This window comes from Euleptes europaea, chromosome 2 (genome assembly GCF_029931775.1).
Source record: "Euleptes europaea isolate rEulEur1 chromosome 2, rEulEur1.hap1, whole genome shotgun sequence".
NCBI lineage: Eukaryota > Metazoa > Chordata > Lepidosauria > Squamata > Sphaerodactylidae > Euleptes > Euleptes europaea.
The window spans coordinates 107,207,633-107,225,595 of record NC_079313.1 but is presented as its reverse complement, the minus strand read 5'-3'; the positions used below and the strand labels follow the sequence as shown (position 1 = coordinate 107,225,595).

Genomic DNA, 17,963 nt, shown 5'->3' with positions numbered 1-17,963 from the left:
GAAATACTGAGAGCAACATTACTTTTCTTGTATATTCTAAAAGAAAAGCTCTTGGAGTTTAAAAGTAAACCACATGTCTAGTTTTAGTTTTACATGTGTGCTGTAATTAGAAATTTGAAGAATACTGTCCTATAGCCTATTGGACACAATGGAGAGCCAGAATACAAGACATTTTTGGAAATACCTGGCCTTCAAGGTCTTTCTAAGTTTACTGAGTAACATAATCCCAAGGATGAAATAGGCTTGAAGGTCTTCTAGATCGAGCATGTGTCTAAACAGCAATAATAACAGCTCTAGAGAACTGTCATTTTATCTAAAGCAGCACTGATATTGCAATAGGAGTAACAGGGGCATTCAAGCACCTGTCCCATATTAGTTTAGGAAAATGTTTTCCATATCTGATGTAAGCACAAACAGGTGCTCTACATAGGATGACATGTAATTGAGTCCTTTATACATTCTGTGGGTCCATTATGAGCATGAGAACATAAACTTGGCAATGATTTGATTGCTCTGGACAAGTTCCTAGTGACAAAACTTATTATCGTAACTGACATCTCCAGGCAGTTTCAGGAGCAGGGCTAAATACTTCACTAACTAAAAAACATCCACAATTTTAGAAGATATTAAACAAAGCTTCACAAGGTTTTACCTAAACGTAAAGGCAAACTCACGTTTCAAAAGAGACACCTTATTTCAACTGTACCTTTTCAAAGAACTACTTTAGGTGAGCCTCAACAAATATACTCTAGAACATTATACGCCATATAAGCCTTTTCAGCACGAAGTTTTTCATACATAGTGCTCCTTGCCCTCAAGGATCCATTTTAAACATACAAATACAAGCATGCAATTACAATATTTAAATTGGGAGATCAGTTTGCAATTCATGATACTGCAGTTGAAGAATGAAAATCCTTAACTTGGAAGCTAATTCTCCAGAGCTGTTCTAATTTCCATTAATTTGCTTGAAACATCCTGATCTCTAGGCAACCTGCTGTGGTTATCAGAAGCAGAACCACTAAGATACAGCCACAGAAAGCTGGCTTAATATTCTTGATATATTGGGTCATGGCAGCATCCTAGAACACATGCTCTTCCCTATGAGAAAGTCCAAAGAATTTGCTGACTCTTGATCCAATATAGATTGACTCAATAAAAACCTTCTTTATTCTGCATTATCTTATAGACAAACGCAAGTGAAACTCAAATGTTTATCTCACAAGGTAAGATTTCAGCCACATATAAATTGTAAAACCTTACTCCACCTAATGGGCAGCTCACTTTTCATGGCTAACAAGAAACATGTTGCTGATCATCACTGTCATCTCAAACGTAACTGTATCTAGTACAGCTTTGCTAGCACTTACGGGGGTGGGGGCACCTATTATTGCCTACTACACTTGCCAAACAATTCTCGCAGAGCCTTATTTAGGTGCAAAGGCAGCAAAGAACTACTTTAAATAAATTATGTTTTCTGTATTTTAAAAATATCTATAAGGCCTCTTCTCGAAGAAAATTTCCCCTAAGAAAATTTCTGTTCTTCAGTTCTCTAAGCATATACTCACTGTTTTTATCACATATAAAAGCTGAAATTTTTTTACTCTTATTTTTTTAATCCAGACCACTAATTCCTTTTAGAATGGCCACTTTATGCATAAGCATTCACTGTAGGAGTAAAAACAACTCATTCTTCTAACCCCCCATTTGTAAATACTTCAAAGGATTAAAGGGTATTAAGGGGTAACAATTGTGTTAGTTTAGGCACTTTGCTTGTTCTTTAAAAGCTTAAAAGTGCAATACCTATGTACATGCAAACCAGACATGATGCTGCAGGACAGGACACTAGCATTTTGGATGCTATATCCTGTTTCACTAGTGAACGGAGTTTCTTATGCTGATACAAGGCTTTTCCTTTCACAGAATGGAATGGAACATAGAAGCCAACTGATATACATATTTTACTAGAGCTAGTTTTAAAAAGTGAATTTAAAATCTCTCCACAGACTTCAACTAATAAACATTTATACAACTGTAAAATCCTAAAATCTTTCCTACGTTTTGCAGACTAGAAAGGACTCTTGTTTTCACCATTAAACAAAAAAATTAATTTCAAAATAGCTGTAATCTAGAAAGTGCCCATCAGTCAAGTCCATACCTCCAAAACATAGTTCTAGAACTGCATACGTATTACATCATACCCTGAATTACTACTGTATAACATGCACAAGAAATTAACAGTTGTCAAGTTATATCTACAAACTCTGAATAAAAAATAGTTGCTTGTACTCCAAACTTTTCTCAGCATCCAGCACCTTAGAATATAAACAGATGAGTGTAGAACAAACAGCTATTCAACAAGACCGATTGTTCATACTTAACCAAAAAATGAATTGTAGTCAATATGTATCTACACTGTCTCCTAACAGCCCATTCCTGATCTCAAAGGACAAAAGTCCTTTGGAGGCAAAAAGGGGCTGCGCCAGCGTAAGTAGGATGGCCACCAGTATCCATCCCATTTACACTGTCCAGGTGGGCTTAGATGCCAGCGGGGGAACCAGCACGCCGGTCTCCTGGCACTGCCCCAGTGGCCTGGCGAGGAGGTGCCACCCAGGGACACTGGCTAGGCCCTCCACCAGCACCCCACCGGCGCAAAGCCCCACGCTAGCATGCCAGGGAGCATTCCTGGGGCGTGCCGGGGAGTGTGTGTGGAGCTGCCAGTAGGCAGCTTCCTGACCCCTTTCAGCCAAGCATGCCGACAGGGAGAACAGCATTGCCGTACCTGCTTTTTTGCTGGGGCAGCCTCGCTGTTCTCAATGGGGCAAAATGCCCCATTTAAAAATTAAAAAGCCTCCAAAAGGCTTTTTAAAGGCTTTTCAAAGGCTCAGGAATGGGCTGTTAGTCTCAGCATATTACAGTATAGTATTATATCTACTAATACATTAGCATATTATGGAAGTTTTCTCATAACAAGAAGTTGCAAAATTAAATCACTTTATCACACCAATTGCTTTCCTGTTCTGCAATGTGAAATTAGACATACCAAATCTACCAAAACCTAAAAGTTGCTGCCTCTACTCTCAAACAATTGTGTTCTTTTGAAAAGCTTCACACACAAGCTTTTAAAACCTGACTGAAGTCTTTGGAAATGATTTATGAACTAAAACATGATACAACTTGAAAAAACTGGAGGAAAAACCTTTTGAAAATAAAAGATGAAGAACTGCCTTTAAAGCCAAGGGAGGATTCTCCCGCTCCCCTTTAAAACAGCTGGAAATAATCTTCTCCGAAATATCAGTATATCTACTAAACTTGAGCCTTCATGTGTGTAGAAGAGATATAGTTACAGAAAAACAAATGTGTGGGGGGGAGGACAATCATGCCCTCAAAGTCAGAATGGGCAAAGATTGTGAGCATTACTCCTATTGGGGTGTGTGATGCTTTTCAGCACACTTCATTTAAGAACATTTCAGGAAGGCTCTTTGAAAGTAAATGAAGAGGCAACTGCAAATGAAGAAAACCCCTCCAATTCTCACTCATTCACAAATATATTTTACAGAGTTCTACTTAATAATTCTAAGAGATTAATAAAAAACACTCTTCAAGCGTGGAGGAATTCTTGATAGAGGTTCTGAGTCAGACAACACAGACAGCTCTCAAATTCATGTCAAAGCTTTGTACAACGTGCTCAACACCATGCTTATGCAACAGTGCATAGCTAACATTTTAGTGACCTGAGCTCTTGCAAATAAGTGATTATTACAGTAATGAAAGTAGTAAACAGGTACGTATAGTCTCGACTTGTCAGACAACATGCAACTTTTACAAACTGCATAATGAGTTATGCCTGGATGCCTTGATTGTGTACTGTGCTCTGCACACAGTGTTTTATAAACCTGTACATTCTCGGGCTATCCAGCCAACTATCCCTAAAGTTCGACTAATAGCCACTTAAATTACTTTTTCCATAATAAACTGTTGCAGCTCATGTGGGGTACAGCAATATAGTATGCAGTAGTCTATAATGCTAGGAAAAGTTGAAGGCAGCAGGAAAAGAGGAAGACCCAGCATGAGATGGATTGACTTTTTAAAGGACGCCATGGCCCTCAGTTTGCAAGACCTGAACAAGGCTGTAAACAATAGGACATTTTGGAAGACACTGGTTCACAGGGTTGCCATGAGTTAGAAGCGATTTGATGGCACGCACACACATCAATCTGCTACTAGTCAGCTTTCAGGCTGAGGTCTCTTTCTCCCCTCTGATCCAAGAATTGTTGAACAGAGATGCTGGGAATTGCTTTGGTATGTTCTTGATAACTAATTTTATAATATTCCCCCTCCATGCATACAGTGAACTATTGTACTAAGTTAAACTTGGAATTTCTGTGCTTAGAGGACTTTAATGCAAACCGCAACATATTTGAGGGAGATTATGTAGTCCTTGTAATAGAAACAACACTAAGCGCTATGACATCACTATAAGAATTATTTCACTTTGCAATAAATCTTGAGGAATTACCAGTTGTGAACTGTATAACTTCTGAGATTTAAAAAAAGATCCCCCACTCTTTCAAAACAGGTGGACTGATGATTCAGAACAGGCAAAAAAAAAATATTTTCCACACAATCCATAATTTATCAAATTCATTACCACAAAATAGAGTGATGGCCGCTGGACATGGGGACTTTATTCATAGATGACAGGCCTAACTAGCTATTTATTAGCCGTGATTGCCTAGAAATTTGGAGGTTCCATTTAGCTATGTGCCTCAAAATACAAGTAACTGGAAGCAAATGGCAGGGGAAGCTATTGCCTTCACTTCCTCCTTGCGGGCTTCCTAGAATTATCTGTTTGGTCAAGGCTGGAAAGATGATGCTAGATTAGGTGGACCTTTGGCAAGACTCTTCTCATGGCATGCTAACAATTGTGCCCTATTGTAGGATCTTTTCAAGTGCCAGTAACTTTCATAGAATGAGGAGGGCCTATTGTGCATTTTTTGCTAGACGGAAATCATAAGATGCAGGCCATGCCTTGGTTCCCTAAATTGGAGTATAAAGAGGCCTCAGAGGTCATATCTATTCCAGCCAGAGAATTATACCAAGCACATACTGGAACCTTGAAAAAATCCTATATTCATTAGCAAATTTAGAGAATCCTGTATGACCTGTGCTTATTTATTTGTGAACAGAAAACAGGCCAGGTACACAGAATAAGAACTATTTTAAAAATATTTTCTATGTGACAGAGCATATGGACAAGACAAAATTTGACAACTACACTACTAGATGGTCATCACCAACAGCACAGTATACTCAGGTCTATTATGTCCCCCTTAAAGTGGTTTTCTGTTTTATGAGCCTGTTTTTCTTGACTTGCTTTGGGCTTTAATTTTTAAATTTTACTTGGGTACAACCTTCATGCATTGAGAATGATTCTGGTTAAGAGTTTTAGTAGTTGTTTACTATTTGCTAGCACATGTCTGTAAGAAATACTGCTTTTAGAAGAAGTAGTTATCTAACAGAAATAGGAAAATGCTTAGAATTGAAGCATAAGCCTACCACCTAAATATTTAAAGGGGGAAAAATAGTCTCTTGAGAAATCACTTATCTCTATACAAATGAGACAACATTTAATTTAAAAAATCTTTATATATCTAGAAACAAGTAACAAAAAGAAGGGCTTTCACTGCAATCCTAAGAAAAATTTACATCAGTGGACTTAGATAGGTGTGTTTCTGTTTAGGATAGCATGTTATTATTTAACAAATTAATTTGTATAATGTTCTCTGCATGTAAGGTGCATGCTGCCTAATCTCCAAGAATGTTTCAGAAATATTGGTCTTTATTTTCCACTGCCTCTCCTCCCATTTGTACACATTTTCAGACAGAAATACTAAGTAACAAGCCACCTTGAAATACAATTCAGATTCCTACTTATCAACATCATTAGGAAGTTATATTTTTGTCCAGGGGATCATTGTGTTATAGAACAGAACAAAACTTGTTTCAGGTTGCTTTCTTGCAGCTTGTGCAAACAGACACCAACACTTCAGTTTTGTTTTTTAACCTATGTTGTCAGGTACATATTCTTCTCCAAGGCAAACAAACGAACAAAAACTTTCAAAGCTGTCTTCTCACTTCTTCATAGCCTTACTTCTGGAATGCACCAGCAGAGAAGATTATCTTCCAGAGAGTTATGAATGTAACTACATTTTATCAGTTCAGGATATTTCACATGTCTCCTTGCAACACTCTGTCTTTCCAACAGTTTTGGCCATTTCTGGGGTCCTACAAGACCAAAGCAGCAATGTTCACAACAACCCTGAGAGAGTGTGTGACTGGCACAAGTACACCCATCTAACTATATGGCAAAGTGGAGATCTGAACATGGCTCTTCCAGATCATATAACAAATTTACCACCCTGGCTCTGTAAAAAATTCTTGAAGCACAATTACATGCTAATCAAATAAAAAGGGATAGGAAAAGAACAGAATTGTAAGATAATTATTTCAAACAGTCTATTTGAACACACTTATCCTTGGAAATTAAATCCCCTGTGTCGGGAGCATTCCTCCAAGTAGGAGTACATGGGCCTACAACCTTACAGCCCAATACGACACAGTTAGCTGACCTAAGATCACTGTTTTAATAGGCCTTTAGGCACCCTTAATTCAGGAGTAAGCAGTTACCTAAAGTAGGCACTACTGAAATCAATGACTAACTGCAGCCATGGGTCATAAAATATATAATACCAGAGCATAATACATATCCAGTGATATCTTTCCCTCAGAGAGGGCTGTTTTTCTGAGTTACAATTGCTGTAATTTTCAAGGCGGGCAGAGCAATCCTGGGGAGGGGGGAGGGGAATTACTGTGACCCCTGTGCTGGCATTAGTACCACTTGCACCAGCTAAAGTGGCACTAACACCGGCTCAGGGCCACTTATGCTAGTGTTGGGGAGCAGTGCAGCAGCACCATGCATGTGCGCCAGCACAGCTGCCATGGCAGCGTTTCCCTGCTGACACTGGTGCCAAAGGGGACATTCCCGACTCAAGTCAGCTCCCTGAGGCCTTTCGCCCTGGGAATGCCCCCCCCCTTTTGCCGGCACGAACTTGTGCCTGCAAAAAGGGAGGTGTAGCCCATTAAACTCAATAGAAGAGATTCACTTGGTTTTCTTAAAATTACTTTTTTGGCTTGCTTCATCGAGGCAGCAAGCCACTCAGGAGGCAGCACAGATGAGCTGTCCCTGGGCCTGCCCCAACTCCCCACCCCCAGGCTTGATCTGTTATACATTCAAATCATTTTACAAGTATTTAAGCTTTCCCTTTGCCCTTTCCTAAGTCTCAAAAGAAGGAGGCTACGTAATTCAGTGTTTTGGAACAAGGTCTGCTCCAGAACTAAAAAGCAATTCTCTTCAGTTGGAACTTTCAAAAAAGAAGAAAGAAAAAGAAAAGCTCAAAAGGAAGCATAGCTCCAAAATACCTCTTTAAACTTCAAAACAGCATCTCAGCTTCATGACAATCTGGAGAGAGAAATTCACCCAGCAACAGCAACTTCACACTCTCACACCAGCCACATGTACTCTGAGATATTCAGCAGGGAAGACCATAAAAATGAAGTGTCTGTAAATACAAAGACATGGGCTAAGGAGTGACAGTTGGACAGAGTCCACTTCACATCTGCAAATACATAGTTCCATAGCCAAGTGACGCTTTCAGCTAGATCTTCCCACATCTAGTCACTGTACCTAACTGGCCCCTTTCCAAACGGGAAAAAAAAAAGAGTCGCTTCCCCATAACAAACAAAAACAACTGTCAAGTACTAAATCACCCAAACCAACAGAAATAAAAACAATACCACCCAGGAATGATACTCAGCTAGATGATATAATATCTTGAAACTTTGACAATGTCGGATCTATTAAGACCTCGGGTAAACTACAGCCTCCAGGCGAAGCGAACCTAAACGCTATTTAAATAATTCACAGTGGGTAGCCGTGTTAGTCTGTCTGCAGTAGTAGAAAAGGGCAAGAGTCCAGTAGCACCTTAAAGACTAACAAAAATATTTTCTGGTAGGGTATGAGCTTTTGCGAGCCACAGCTCACTTTGTGGCTCAAGAAAGCTCATACCCTACCAGAAAATATTTTTGTTAGTCTTTAAGGTGCTACTGGACTCTTGTCCTTTTCTGCTTTTTAAATAAGTCGAATTCGTAAAAACCTCAAGACCACACCCTTTCCACCCTACGCTTAAAGGACCATCGAACTCCACAGAACGACTGATGAGGATTCGGATACCTGGCTGGTGTGTGTGTAAAGCGCCGTCAAGTCGCAGCCGACTTATGGCGACCCCTTTATGGGGCTTTCAAGGCAAGAGACTAACAGAGGTGGTTTGCCAGTGCCTTCCCCTGCACAGCAACCCTGGACTTCCTTGGGGGTCTCCCATCCAAATACTAACCAGGGCTGACCCTGCTGAGCTTCTGAGATCTGACGAGATCAGGCTAGCCTGGGCCATCCAGGTTGGACCCATCCATTCACATCCTGGCTGCGGGCCACTTGGGAGGGAGTCCTATCGTCCGAAGCCACCTTGCGTGATCTTTCAGCATCTCTGTCTCTGGACAGCACCGAAGAGGAACCTCAAGGCGATGAAGGAGCAACAACCCAGCAAACCAACTGGGGTGAGATGCAAGGGGAAGCGCAAAGGAAGGGAGTGGGGGGGGGGGAGCGGGGAAACACCCCACCGGCTCAACCCGACAGCGAGAAGTCCAGGAGCCCCAAGGCAAGTTGGAAGGAGGCTGGCAGGCTCCGGGAAGCCAGCAAGAGGCCCTTCCCCTGCCCAGGATACCTTCCCCCGTTTTCCTTCTATCACATACTCTTCCTTAGTGTCTCCCCTCCCCCCCCCCGCGACGGTTACGGCACCTGCTGCGATCTCCCCTTCTCCGTCCACCCCCCCCCCCGCGGCCAGGCCTCACTCAGCCCCTCCGCCCAAGTTTCCAAGGCAACGCCTCACAGGGGGACGAAAAGAGCCGTCCTTTCCCAAGGCCCCCCCTCCTCCTCGCCAGGCCACAGAAGGCAGCTCAGCGGACTTCTTACCAACCCGAAAGGCGACGACTCCTCGCCTAAGATGGCAGCCCGTCCGCGTCCAACCTGGAGCAACGACAAAGTCGGATAGAGAAGACGCATGCGCTGAAGAACGGCGGGGGGGGCGGCGGCGGGCGGAGAAGACGGGTGGGACTACGACTCCCAGCACGCCGCTGGAAAAACTCGGCCGCCCTCTGATTGGCTCCTCCCTGTTCGCTCCGGAACGTCCCCGTTCTCTGATTGGGTCTGACGTTGTTGCTATTATCTTGTCCGGAGGGAGCGCGGAGGGTGTTGGGGTTTGCCGTCGGGCGAGATGTTTTTCGTCCCGCGACGACAGAGAGAACGGCTGGGTAAAGTGCTTGGCTGGATTGTGCAAGTACCCAATTTGTCAGGACACGGGGTCTTATTCCAAGACACTGCAAGACTGGACAATTCTACCAACTATTTGGTCAGATTGCACAGAGAAGCTGTTGAAATTCATAAACATCAGCACAACTTTAACAGAAAAGAAGGGAGTTTAAGAATGAATAAGGCTTGGCTTCCTGCCCTGAAAACCTCCAGACTAACAAAGATTACAGTCCACAATAGCCATGCAGATTAGCCTTGGATTTCACACATTAACAGATCACTTCAGGATGCAATGGTTCCATATTAACATACCACACCCTCATTAGCACATTATCTTGATACTTACAGGACAATGATTAGCACATTACCTTTGATACTTTTTGCAGGACAATGATTCAGCTCAAACCCACCCCCTTTCTGACTATATATAACTCTTCCTACACACTTGACACTGAGAGACACTGTCCTTCAGTGTTACTCCTCTGAAGATGCCGGCCACAGCTGCGGGCGAAACGTCAGGAAAGAAAATACCAAGACCAGGGTTACACGGCCCAGGTAACCTACAAGAACCAACACAGTTTGTCGTTCGAATAATGCGGACAGGCTGCTGTTTTAGAAAATATAAGCAGAAGTCTTGTGGCATATTAATGGCTAACTGGTTTTTTATTCTAAAAGCATAAGCTTTTGTGTAATAAAACAAAAACGTGTTAGTCTTTAAGGGTCCATAAGACTCGTTATTATTTTATTTTATTTTTCTTGCAAAATGAGGCTACGCCTCCTGGAAATACGTTAGATGTACAAAGATCATTTTATCTGTGCATCTGCATAAACACAGCATTGTCTGGAGGATATGGTTGCCTCGGATCTCCCCACCCCCCAGGGCTCGTTTAATAGCTGGCACAACTGGCAGTAAATCAGTAGGTGACGGTTTTTAGAATAAACCTTTATTTAAGAGAATATAGGAGCTTTAATTTACATCACAAATTAGCAGTATTCAAAGTAGATGCAGAAGAACAAAAAGTCAATTTATTCTCAGTGGAAAACCTGGCCTTCATATAATTGTAAGAATCTGGTCCTTTTTTTTTTAATATATATATATATATATATATATATATATATATATATATATATATATATATATATATATATATGGCTCTCCTGTTGAATGTATGCTTTTACGTGGAGCAGTTAGAGGACTGTGAAAATTAAAAACAAAAAAGGTTGTGATAACTAATGGAAGGAAGCATTATTAATTGATTGCTGTTCCTTTAAAGGCCTTTGTAGGATGCTCAGCAAAGCCTTTCCCAAACCATCTAAACTGATTTCATCTTTTGCCATCTTCTCCATCCCATCTCTGCTATTTATTTTCTAAACTGACTGTAACATGATAGTTTGTTGCAGGGGTTAGAGAATGTCAGGCTACAACTAGAAAGATTTGGGTTCAAATCCTTATTCTGACATAGGGTTGCCACTCCAGTTTGGGAAATTCCTGGAAGTTTGGAGCCAGTGCCTGGGGAGGGGAAAGAGCTCAGCAGGACTGTGATACCCCACAGAGTCCACCCTCCAAAGCTGTCATTGCATGCAAGGGAACTGATTGCTGTAGTTTGCAGACAGGATTGCCAACCTCCAGGTGAGGCCTGGAGATCTCCCAGAATTCCAGTTGATCTCCAAAGATAGTTCCCCTGGAGGAAATGGCTGCTTTGGTGGATGGACTCTATGTCATCATACCCTACTGAGGTCCCTTCCTTCCCCAAACCCCACATTCCCCAGGCTCCCAAATCTCAAGGAATTTCTCAACCCAGAGCTGGCAACCCTATTGGAAATCGTTTTTTTTAATTCTAGAAGATCTCTAGGTTCTACTTGCAGGTTAGTAACCCTAGCCTGACATGAATCCCACTAGGTAATCCTCAACCCATTACTCAGGCTCACCTATCCCACCTGGTTGTTTTGAGAATAAAACAAAAGAACTGTTCTGATCTCTTTTGAGGAATAGTGGGATTAAAATGGCATAAATTGATAGATTTTCCCCTCTGTTGTTCATTTAATGAAGGTTATAAGCTTCTAAACAAGGAAGTAGCACCAGTATATAGCATCCTGGCGTATTATAAAAAATAAATGCATGACTATCATAGCAGTGCTATTTTTGTTTATTCTTCTTGGTACTTGAGAGTACACTTTAAATGAATGATTATTTAAAAAGAAATTATATTGGACCAAAGAAAACTCAACAACAACAAAAGATATATGATATCTTTTTAGGACCAACCAAAACAACACAAAACTATGTGCAAGCTTCTGAGTTCTCCACAGTTCTTTGTCAGACTAGACATTAAAAAAATGAGGGGAGATTTTAAAAGACATTTTATGCCTTGACAAAACATTTAAAGATAAAGTGGATTTACTTAAAATTGCTTCCAGTGTTCAATGCTGATTCCAGCTGACTCCCAACAAAACCAGAAAGGTTAGCAGCTCTACTTCTGCTGTTTACCTAGGACAAACCTGTCAAGTCTGTATATAAAAGACCCAAATCTGATATCAAAAATGCAAGATTTAGAAATTAGTGGGAGTCTTTTTCATTCTATTAGTGAACCATACTACTGACCTGTAAAACACCATGTTTCAACAAAAGGATTTCAAAAGGGGATTCCAGCATGAATATGCTGGATTAGAATTCATTAGGAAACCTGAAACAATCTAATTAAGGTCACAGTAAACAGAATGGATTCCTATCACACCATATCCAGGAAGATTTTGTTATCTGCTATTATTGCTGTTGTGAATCATCATTGTTATCTTAAACACCACTGAACTTTGCATAGAAATGTCACAGACAATTGCTGTTCATTGTGGTTTTGACCCCATTGTTTTCCAGGTGAGTACACACCCTGCATTTTGATGAAGCAGGCTTGGGCCACAAAAGCTGCTGCCACAATAGCAGTGCCATCCTAAGCAGAGTTATACCCTCCTACCCATTGAAGTCAATGGGCTTAGAAGGGTGTAACTCTGCTTAGGATTCCACGGCAAACCTGTTAGTGTTCATGGTGCCACAAGACTCCTCTTCGCTTTGGGGAGGGCACCCAGTGTAGTTGATAAGCAATAGACTCAGGGTTGACAAAAAGGAAAATAGTTCTTTACCAGCTTAATAATTAAACGACAGAATTCACTGCCAGTGGACATAGTGATGGCAACAAGCATAGATGGCTTTCAAAGGGGGTTAGAAAAATTCATGAATGAGAGATCCATCAATGACTACTAGCTGTGGAAACTAAAGGGAAACTCCATAGTAAGAGACAGCAAACCTCTGAATACCAATGCTAGGAGGCAACATCAGTAGAAGACCTTAGCCTCCCTGTCTTGTTTGTTGGCCCACCAGGGCAACTGGTTAGCAACAGCGTGAAATAGGATGCTGGACTAGATGGGATACTGGTCTGATCCAGCAGGGCTCTTGTTATGCTTTTATTTCTCAAGACTTTCCCAAGGCTACCCTTCTCATTCTTTCTACTTATAAAAAAATGTTTAGACAAATTTATGCAGAGAGTTAGGTCAGACAATTGATTAAGTATGATATCTAAATGGAATTTTGAAACCATGGTGGAGATTGTAGTGTATTTTGATTACTAATTTCTAGGAACAAACAGCTCAACAGGTATCACTGGGTCCTCATGTCCTTCTCAAAAGGGGAAAAACAAAAGCAGTAATTGCACTCCATATTCCCAATTGCCACATTGTCCTGGCACAACTCAAATGTAAAGCTTTCCCTTAAATTTACCTGCATGTTGGGAGACACTGGACATACTGATTATCTACGGGGACTGCAAGTATTAAAACCCTGTGGCAACCCTATCTAGAGTTTTTAAAAAATCACCAACACTAGATATACAAGGCTGAATGAAGGACAAGGGGAAAAAAAACTGCACATGTTCGAAGACATACCCTGAATGTAGTATGATATAGTACTACCTGTAGTTCAGCTGGGTGAAGCAGAAAGCATTGGCTGAGCTAACCACAATGAAGCAGTTGGGCAGATAGTTGACCGAGCACAGGTGAGACCACATTATTGCGCCTGCTCTGGGGTGGTGATGGCAAAGCAAGCTCACTTCACTGCCACCATTGCATCCGTGCAATACCATCCAGCATAGTTTTTTTGTGGAATGACCCTAATGGATGGTCTCTGCCAGGAGACTGATAGGGGAGTGTATTCCCTGTTGATTCTCCTGGACCCCTTTGTGGTGTTCAGTACCATTGACCATGATCTCCTTCTGAAGGGGCTGGCTGAGTTGGGAGGGAGGAGTACTGCGCTTCAGTGCTTCCACTCTTACTTGACAGGCTGATTCCAGAAGTTGGTGCTGGGGGGACTGCTGTTGGCCCCATGGCATTTATGCTACAGGGGTCTAGCAGGGTTCCATCTTGTCCCCCATGCTGTTTAGCATCTACTGGCAGAGAACATCAGGGGATCTGGAGTAAAATACCACCAATATGTGAATTGTATTCAGCTCTACTTCTCCTTAACAACTCAATCAGGTGGGTCTGTAGAAGTCCTGAACATGTGCATGGAGATGGTAATGGGATAGACGAGAGCCAGTAAAATGAAGATCAGTCCAGAGAAGACTGAGGTGCAGCTGACCAACGGCAAAGCTGCTGGAGGACTGAGGAGTCAGCCAGTCCTGGAGGGGATTGCACTCCCCCTGAAGGAACAGGTTCATAGCTTGGGGGTAGTGCTGGATCCTGGCCTACAGCTGGAGGCTCAGGTCTTCTCTGTGGCAGGTAGTGCCTTTTATCAGCTCTGGCTGATACGCCAACTATGGACATTCCTTAAAAAGTGTGATCTGGCCACAGTGTACATGCTCTGATTACATCCAGATTATATTAGTGTAATGTACTTTACACGGGGCTGCCTTTGAAAACTGTCTGGAAACATCAGCTCGTCCAAAATGTAGCAGTCAGTCTGTTTGTCAGGGGCAGGATACAGGGATCATACAGCCCCACTGTTGAAAGATTTGCCCAGGCTACCCATTTGTTTCCAGGCACAATCCAGAGTCCTGGTTCTTACCTTTAAAGCCCTAAATGGCTTGGGGCCAGGGTACACCTCCTCCCACATTATCCAGCCCACCAGTTTAAGAACTGTTTGCTTTCTGTGCCAACCAGAGACACGGCCTTTTCAGTAGTGGCACCTTGCTTGTGGAATGCCCTTCCCTTTGAGGCTTCCCTAGCACCTTTGTTGCTTTTTTCTAGTTTATTATTGACGCATTAACAATAAAAATGTATTCTAACACAATTCAAAGTTGTGGCATTGCTATAAGTGGCTGGTTGAGCAAGATAACGCATTTTTAGTGAAATACAAGATCTAGAAACTTAGCCACTTATCACAGCAATTGATCTACTTCAGCTTGGGGCCAGGGTACACCTCCTGGAGACCACCAGACCTCCCACATTATCCAGCCCACCAGTTTAACAACTGCTTTCTTTCTGTGCCAACCAGAGACAGGGCTTTTTCAGTAATGGCACCTCGTTTGCGGAATGCCCTTCCCTTTGTGGCTTCCCTGGCACCTTTGCTGCTTTCTTTCAGCTACCAGCCCAAAACATTTCTGTTCACCCAGACTTTTAATTAAGGGGTTTATTTTTAAACACTATTTTAGCTTGGGAACTGTTGTTTTAAGCTGTCTGTGACATGTTTTCATGCTGGGCTGGGGCTTTTTCAATGCTGGATTTTAATTATTATCATTTCATGTTTTTATTATTTTTTGTTTCTGAGCTGCATCAGGCAGGTTCCTGGAGAGGTGGCATAAAAATGTTCCAGACAAACAAAACAACTGACACAGTGTTAATCCAAAGGAAAAGATCAATTCTCTTCGGAGAAATAAAGCTCACATTGTATAACCCTTACAGTAAAGTTTGATTCTGCAAGATAACAGTGCCTTCCAGGCTCAAAAAAACATTTGTAATATAAGCCAAAAAACAGTTCTGGAACCTTGAGGAACTGGCAGCAGAGGCAAGACTAACAAATGCCATACCACAAAGCAACAGCCAGTTATGCCTTGCCTGATCTGGTCTTGCAGTTGTTGTTCAAGCATTCAGTAAGATGCATGCAAACTTGTTAGACCAGACTTTGAACTTGACCTCTGACTATGAATCTATGTCTGTCATTTCATTGAAGGACAGGTTTTTTAAATAACCTTCCTTGTGGCACTCCTGTTCTAGTCCACAGCTTTTTTTCTCCTGCTTTTCCAGAGGACACGTAGGAAAAAAACATAGTTTTTAAACAAGATTGTCTGATCGGGTTATTTTTTTTAAATAGATTTTTTATTATTTTTCCAAAATTAATAATCACATAGTTTAACAATGACATAAACAGTAAAAAATAAAAACAAATAGGTAACATTGTTAAAAAAATTATATATTATAAAGAATTGTTGACTTCCCCTATACCTCCCTTCATCTTGTGATGAATTAATAATCTCTTTTGCACAAAATTCTAATCCTAATAGTATTGTGAATATTTATTGATCTCTTTGACATTTATATTTTTCAAGAAAAAAAGATTAATAGTTAATAATATCATATAAAGGAAAGGAAAAAGGAAAAAGGAAATAAGAATAAAAGAAATAGTAAATCTCACTAATAATAAATGGATTAGTATAATAAAAAGCATTTGATTATTTCCATTAAAAATTAATTATTTTGTAACTCCTCCATTTCTCCCTAACACTCATTTAATACATATTGTTTTTCTAGTAAACTGATATCATATATAGTTCTACTTCCATTATAACCAATCCTTTTAACCAGCTCCTTTTCGATCTTAACCAGAAGAGACACTAGACTCTTTTAAATTAGTCCCTTTATCCAGAATTTCCAGCATTTCTTTCTTTCCCACAGTAGCAGTAATCGTCAAAGAGCATCCTTAGAGATTGGTGGTAAAGTCTCTTCTGCAGATAGATAATTTCCATAGTAAATCCATGTTGCAATATCTTCCATCCCAAATTCAAGGAAAAAGATCCTGACAGCCCCAGTTTTTCTACTCATTAAGTCCTCCAAGCAGGTGTTGAAAAGTTCATCAAGCAGATTAAGGGGACAGAAGTCAAAATCACATTCAAATCCATTGTTGTCAAATGAGCTATTGCAGATTGTTTATTGTAATCCCTCGTTTCTTTTGCAGGGTTCTTCTGTTCTTCATCTCTCTTGTCAGCTAGAGGGCCCTCTAGTATCTCCTCTGATCTCATTGTGATAATTTGGGGTTTTATGTCTTTAAGTTCATCTGAGATAATGTCCAGTTTTTGATTAATAAATTGAAATAAAGTGCTCATCAAAGCAGAGAGTTGTTCCATCTTTGTAATCAGATGTTCCATGGTTATTAGTTCTGAAAATTTCTATTGAAACTCAGTTAATAAGATCCAGGCAAATTCCAGTGTAGTAAATAACAAGGAGGTGCTGCAGAAATCAGAGTCATAGACCTTCTGTCTTCTTTGTGGTCAGGAACTTGGAAAATATTTGGCAGTTACACACTGATACCACACTTCCGATTCCAAGTTCTCTGAGTCTCTCGCGATGATAGATTGTTTCCGGGAAGGATGTGGCAGGAAGGCTTGTTTAGTTAGAAAGACTACTCTTCGGGGGGGGGGGGTTTCCACTCCTCCCTCCCCTTTATACGTAGTAGTTCCTGATTAGCAACTGAAGCTTCTTTCAAAAATCTTAGTTGTTATGTCTTCCCACTGATCAAATTGATAAGATCCCTGCCGGGTTATCAGATCTTTTCTTGTTTTTAAAAAGTCATTTAAACATTGAGTGGGGAGATATGGATTCGACTGATGTATTTAGCAGTCTCCTGGGACTTCCAAATCCAGGTAAAACAAAGGAGTTTTTAAACTTACTCAGATTTTAGGAGAGTAGGTATTCTTGCTTCTGTATAGTTGCTAGATGGTAATAGATAGGGGAGAGCGAAGCCTAAATTCCAAAGAGACGTCTGCGGCGATTTATTACCCCTCAAGCTGGCGGGACTGCTACTGAATCTCCAAGGTCATAAAACTCAGAGAGTTCAGGAGTCAAACCGCTCTTCATCAGCTGAGGGAGATTTCCTGATACCCATTCCACTATTTAGGAATCGGGAGGGGTGCGTTGACATCCCTATTTAAGACGTTTCTTGGTTCCCCCTCCGGAAGCCCCCGGGGAGACGAGTGCTTTGCTCAGCTGCCCTAGCGGAAGTCCGTCTGATCGGGTTATTTTTGAAGCATATATTCATCTAACAGCCCAATCATATATATACACATTTGTTCACATATTTTCTTTCAAGTCTTCCTGTAGCAGGGGTCCCCAAAGTGGGCACCGTGGCACCTGCAGACCCCTTTCCTGGTGCCCACCAAGTGTTTTTAGAAAGTGGGTGGGGCCAGATGAGGTTTTTGCACAGCAGGGCTTCTCAAATGCCATTGGAAATTTGATTGGCTGTGCAGATTTTTTTACAAGTTGCTTCAGCAGCAGCTGCCTCCCCCCCCAGCACAAAGATCTTCACTGGAGGTAAGCTATGTATGCAAGAAAATATTTATCA

The 17,963-nt window shown here is 41.2% G+C and overlaps 1 protein-coding gene across 1 annotated transcript in view; it reads right to left on the bottom strand.

Annotated features, from left to right (window-relative positions):
* ITCH (itchy E3 ubiquitin protein ligase) overlaps window positions 1-9,113 on the bottom strand; it is a 68,641-nt gene extending 59,528 nt beyond the window's left edge. Inside the window, exon 1 of the mRNA XM_056844458.1 lies at window positions 9,089-9,113. The gene's annotated coding sequence lies outside the window, so the exon portion shown is untranslated. The remainder of the gene's footprint in view (window positions 1-9,088) is intronic.
* Window positions 9,114-17,963: the final 8,850 nt, after the last annotated feature.